The sequence below is a fragment of the Miscanthus floridulus genome, chromosome 16 (genome assembly GCF_019320115.1).
Source record: "Miscanthus floridulus cultivar M001 chromosome 16, ASM1932011v1, whole genome shotgun sequence".
Classification (NCBI taxonomy): domain Eukaryota; kingdom Viridiplantae; phylum Streptophyta; class Magnoliopsida; order Poales; family Poaceae; genus Miscanthus; species Miscanthus floridulus.
The window spans coordinates 9,448,178-9,454,042 of record NC_089595.1 but is presented as its reverse complement, the minus strand read 5'-3'; the positions used below and the strand labels follow the sequence as shown (position 1 = coordinate 9,454,042).

The following is a 5,865-nucleotide window of genomic DNA, read 5'->3' as shown; positions in this document are numbered from 1 at the left end:
ACTTTAATCACAATCATCATGACAATAAGTACAAATTACCAATAATCATCAAATACGACAAAATAACTCACATTGCGATCCAGACATTTGTAGAAGATACGACCCTTGTTGGGACACTCCTTCCTCACCCGGTACTCCATCACAATCTTCTCCTCACACTTGCCGCATGCAATGAGAGGGAGGTCCGGCCTCAGTCGCTTTTGAACCCGATGAGAGGCCGAGGACCCGAAAGCAGTTGCTATCTACTCTCTATACTCATTTTTAATATAATATAAATTTCTCATTTTATAAACAAATAAAATAAAAAAACTCTAAAATTCTCTATATCTCTAAACCATGAAGTTTGCTATGCATGCTAGAAATGAAAGCTGAATACTAGTTTTGAATAACTACTTTAACCTTGTTTCATCCAAATATGCAAACTTTAAAGTGATTTTGAGCTTAAATGGCTTATAAATAAAAAAAATTCTATCATAAAAAACCACATATATCTAGTCCACAAAATGAGATATGCTACTGATGAAACATGAGAGTATAAAGTTGGTAACCTTTATAACCGAAGAATCGATGGAGGAATCGAAGAAAATCTTGTGATTACCGGCGATGAGGAAGAAGAGAGGCCGGCGATGAAGCAAGAAAACACTGAGCTCGAAGTGGCTCGAGCTCGGGGAGGAAGAAGGGCTATATAAGAGGGGAACTATAGTCCCGGTTAGAGACAGAAACCGGGACTAAAGGTCCCTTTCTAGTCCCGGACGGAGCCTCCAGCCGGGAGTAGACTTTTACTCCGGGTTGGAGGGACGAACCGGGAGTAAAAGTTAACCTTTAGTCCTGGTTGGTAGCTCCAACAGAGACTAAAGGTCCCCTGCAGCAAAAGCCTGCCGCAGTAGCCGTTGGGCAATGACTTTTAGTCCCGATTGAAGCTACAAACCGGGACTAAAGGTCTGTCTACTTTCGAGCACAAAAAAATACCGGGACTAAAACTAAATTTTAAAGTGGAATTAAAGGTCGTTTCTCTAGTAGTGGTAGGTATCTCAGTTGTGGCGATCATCACGAGAGGTCCGATGTCAACAAGTAGTAGTAGCGGTGTTGGTGCTGTCGCCTTAGAGCTTGCAGGTGCTGTCGTTGGTGGAGTCGTCGGTGGTAGTGTGCTGCTGTTGCTGTTGATAGGGGTCGCCTCGACGTTGGAGGATGCCCATTGTTGACGGACAGATCCGTGTACGTAGGCGAGGGCAGCTGCAGTGTTGCTTTTGTCGTAGACAAACTGTTAGACACCTTCCTGACGGTCTTCGGGATGTCAATGTAGCCGAAGGTGACTGTAGCCATGGTCGATATTTGTGCTGGTGCCACGTTCTTCTCTTGCGGTGTTGTTGTCATAGTAGGTTTGTTTGAAAGCAGCGGTTTTGCAGGGGCGTTACCTCCTTGTGATGGTGGCGAGATGGCCGTCCGCTGTGGTGGTGCATCTGAAGACGGGCTCTGCTTGTGGTCTCCTGGAACGCTGATGAGGAGCTTTTATTAATTCTGACGGTGGGAGAGATGAGGAGCTTCTGTCCTTTGAGCAGGGAGGACCCACGTAAACAGCGCCTAAACAGTGACAGAGGCGCTATCCGGCCTCCAATTTATTTGTGTACATGTGGAAGTAGAGTACTCATCTTTTTCTCGATCGGGTCACTCGTATCCGTTTGTCGTTAAGAGGAAAGGAGTTTTTGAAGCATACAAAAGCGTTGTGCTGTGCTGGCGAGGAACCAACACACACACACACACATCCCTAAACCCTAGCTACGTACTGGGTTTACAACAAGTAGAGTACTAATCATAAGTTTATACTAGAAACACCGGCGCGGCATTGCCGCGCCCAGCTCGGAGGAGGCCAGCTGCCCAGCCCATTGGAATTTTTTATATATGTCGTTGATGCTTTACTTTTGTAAAGAGTACTCTAATTTTCTGGCTATCTTTGAACGCACCAATTTGTTGTATCGGCTGATACAATTGGATTATAGTAAAGAGTAGAGATTGTTAACAGGGATATTTGTTCTTCCTTTATTCGGAGTGAATTAGTTCGCATATGTTTCATCAGTAAGAGTATTTTGGATGTATGGATTTCACTGAGATTCTTATGTTTTTTTTTCTGAACTGAGTGGACTTTGCTTTGAATGGGATCCAAGTGAAAGCACTCAACAAACAGAGTTTGCCATCCCATTCAACGCTCGCTGAACAAACTGAGATAGTATGGTCTTGTCGTCAACTCTGAGGTGAAGATAACGTCACCACAGCGGGCAGCCGACGGGAGCAAGTCCGGGGACTGAGCTTGCCGGAACGTATTTGCTTATTGTTCACTTAAATTGGTGCTTCTGTTGGCATATTCAGTGGTATAAACATTCGCGCTCCAGGCTGCACTGACAAACACAAATGGTGGAAGATAAGCAATAAGATGTACTTTTATAAATATTGTACAGATTTCCTATTTGAAAATGGAAGCATCAAATAAAGATTTCTTTGCAGATCCTCATTTATTAGAAAGCAGGCCATGTAAAAGATATTGCTTCAGCATAGCATCTATAAAGAAATGTCATCAGATTATAGCCATACTATTTGTGCCCAGTTAAAATAATACAATTTTGAAGTGGTACAGTGTTAGGTTTTTATATATTTTGTAGATGATAATATTGGTTTTCAGTTAATCATATTCCTTTCGTTTCATAGAGCAATTACAAATGCATTGATCCTTGCGAAAATGGGGTCTCAATTTAGGCAGTGCATGGCACACAAACGCTACAGCAAAAAAGATCTAGCAAGCAAATGGTATCGAATGTGTTAAAAACCATGAATCTCTGCAGAATAGGATAAATGCGTGAAAAGTATATATTATTGCCAGTACTTACCTTGGAAGCACCAAACATATTCGCAGCATAAATATGAAAATCCCTTGGAAGCCAGAGAACATCATTGTCAGGTCCATGGAAGATCTGCAGAATGGTAATATGGGAAACATCTTCATCAGGTGCGAAGAAAAAAATGTTTATTTTTTAACTTTAATAGGCAAAAGAATTATGAGAACTCTAATGTAGCCTAATGTCATGAGAAGAAGTGCCGGCACCCTGTAACTAAACAATAGTTTTTTTTTTTTTTTTTTTTTTTTTTTTTTTTTTTTTTGGGGGGGGGGGGTCCATCAAATATTTAATATTAAGTTTGACAAACATAGTTGGAAAACAACATCATTAATACTAGGCAATGAAAGTATATGGGTATGTGCTATTTTATTATTAGTACCATGTTAAGTATAAAGTATATATACATTGTGAAGAAAAGGAGTGCATCCCAAAACTGGAGACTGGAGAAACATGCAAAATAGAAAGAGGAGGCATAGCATACCTAAATTCGGCAGCTAACTTTATAGTAATCGAAAATGAGGTAACCGAAGAACTTGGTGACCCAATAAAACTATTTTGCTGCTGGTGCATATGAGGAAACCTTGACTGCCAATATGTGTATCAGTAAATCAGTTTGAGGAAAGCACGAATGCATATATGACTATATCATTCACGCAGTTATCATCCATCAGGTAGAGATCATGTGGAGCATCTTACGATTATTACCTGAAAGGGGAAAAAGCATCACTAAACTATTCAGTGTTGGATTTCCTCTCATTGTAATCATAGAGCACATATTCAGGGTCAGAGTTGTACATGGTAAACCCATAATGATCAAAGCAATTCAGCTAAACATATTTTAGAGACCCAGTGAGAATTGGGGACGGTAAAAACTGACATCATTCCGTAAGCCTGAATGGCCTAGGATTGGGTGATTTCTCTGAGCCTCTCCTTGCTCTTCTGGTTCTGCATTTACCTACCTGCATTTACCTACCTGAATTGAGAAAAGCACCCTTTTTCAACACTGGCCATTACTCTTGACTCTGAGCCATTCAACTAATCGTTACAACAGAGTCTTCTAGGATGAAACGGTCCTCCTTGATCTACAGTGTAGCAGCAGAGAAAAGCTCCCTTTTTCAACACTGGCCATTACTCTTGACTCTGAGCCATTCAACTAATCGTTACAACAGAGTCTTCTAGGATGAAGTGGTCCTCCTTGACCTACAGTGTAGCAGAAACACAGGGATTTTTTTTATAAGGTGCCAATCTGAGCAATGTATTGAAATTAAAAAATGTGACTGAAATTGGAAGAACGGCAATTGTACTATTCAGATCCGGCACCAAGGGAGAGGAAGAGTGGGCGCGCGGAGTGGATCCGGCAGCAGGGCCGGCCGCGGAGCAGCGGAGTGCGTCACAAGATGGAGCCGGAGATGGTGGGGGCGGGCTCGCGGCGCCGGCGGCCTCAAGGCTACCAGCGGCGGCATGGCGACCTCGGGGAGGGAGCGTCTGTGCCGGGAGGCAGCCACCGGCGGGGCACCACCGGGGGCTGCGCCGCCCAGCCTGGGAGCCACCGGGCTGGCAGTGCGAAGCGTGCGGAGGTGGCCGCGCGCAGGCACAGCAGAGCTAGCGAGGGTAGAACAGGCCGGCTTCCAACCACGCCTCGTGCTCCTCTGCATGCCCCTTCCACTTCTGCTGCTACAGCCAGGAAGGAAACTGACCCTGATCTGATCCCTATCCCTACTCCCAGAACTAGAGGAGATGCTCAACCTGCCATGGCTTTGTAGGTCACTGGCGCCCTATTTGTAGGCAGGCAAGCAGCCTGCAGCAATGGTGGAGTAGTACTGATTCAGTGGTGCTCGCCTGTTTGGGCAACAGAGAAGAAGAGGTGCAGAGCACGGGACTGTAGCCGGCGTCATCGCACCAGGTCCAGCAATGGCGGTGGCCGCGTGAGGAGCAGCGTTATTTGGAGTCCAAAACTCCAAAAGAGCACTTAGCTAATCTTTTGGACTTGCTCTAATAAGGTCTCGAATTGTCTTATACAACAGTATACAAGGTTCTGAAAACAAAATCAACATACACCACATGACACGACAACGAGGATTAAGGATACTAGTATAGCGCCCGTGCTAACGGCCACTACTACAGAAATGAGCTTTAGTCCCGGATGGGAACTGGCTTTACTCCCAGTTTCCCAACCGGGACTAGCAATCCGGGGCTAAAGGTGTGTTCTTTAGTCCCGGTTTGCCACAACTGGGACTAAAGATCCTCCCAGCTTTAAAAAAAATAATGCCTCCCACCGCTGTGTCCTGTGAGATTCGAACCCAAGACCTCATGCACTGCCTCGCGCCGTCGTGCGTAGCTTACCACCCCACCTACACAGCACATCTAACAATAGATGGGATGCTTTCCTTTTGAACTAACCCATCCGGGGACCTTTAGTCCCAGTTGCAACCGGGACTAAATGGTCCTTTAGTCCGGGTTGGTGTTGCCAACCGGGACTAAAGGGTCTACCTTTAGTCTGGGTTGGTATTACCAACCGGGACTAAAGATTGGAGGACTTTTAGTCCCGGTTTAACCGTTGGGCAGGGACCTTTAGTCTCGATTGGAGACACCAACCGGGTCTAAAGGCCTTCTAGTCCCGGGGGCAAAAAAAAATGCCGAGGCTAATGTCAAATTAGGACATCGTTCTAAAGTCTGTTCTCTAGTAGTGGTCACGGGTTCATCTCAGATATATGCACGTGAAAATAACCGAACAACGATTTTTTTTTAATTTAATAAAAAAAACGGTCATGCATAGCAAGGCATAAGGTCATGTTATCACTCAATCTATCAAATGTGGGCAGCGACCAGGCACCACACGGCGCGTGCCGGGCGGCGAGGCCATTGGGGCTGTCGGCCCCGGCCTGGCCGACAGGGGTCACCCCCTATTAGGTCTGACAGCCCTGATTCAGCCCTAATTATCTCCTAAACCGTGCAGAATTAGGGGAAACTTCCTAAA

The 5,865-nt window shown here is 45.0% G+C and overlaps 1 long non-coding RNA gene across 2 annotated transcripts; it reads right to left on the bottom strand.

Moving 5' to 3' along the window:
* Positions 1-2,320: 2,320 nt before the first annotated feature.
* LOC136510015 (uncharacterized) lies at positions 2,321-3,505 on the bottom strand. 2 transcript variants are annotated; one of them, XR_010772588.1, is made up of 3 exons: positions 3,370-3,505; positions 2,880-2,963; positions 2,321-2,393 (listed from the first exon to the last, which is right to left on the bottom strand). It is a non-coding gene; the product is annotated as an uncharacterized lncRNA (long non-coding RNA). The 2 variants fall into 2 exon arrangements; XR_010772587.1 differs by having other exon boundaries at positions 2,321-2,388.
* Positions 3,506-5,865: the final 2,360 nt, after the last annotated feature.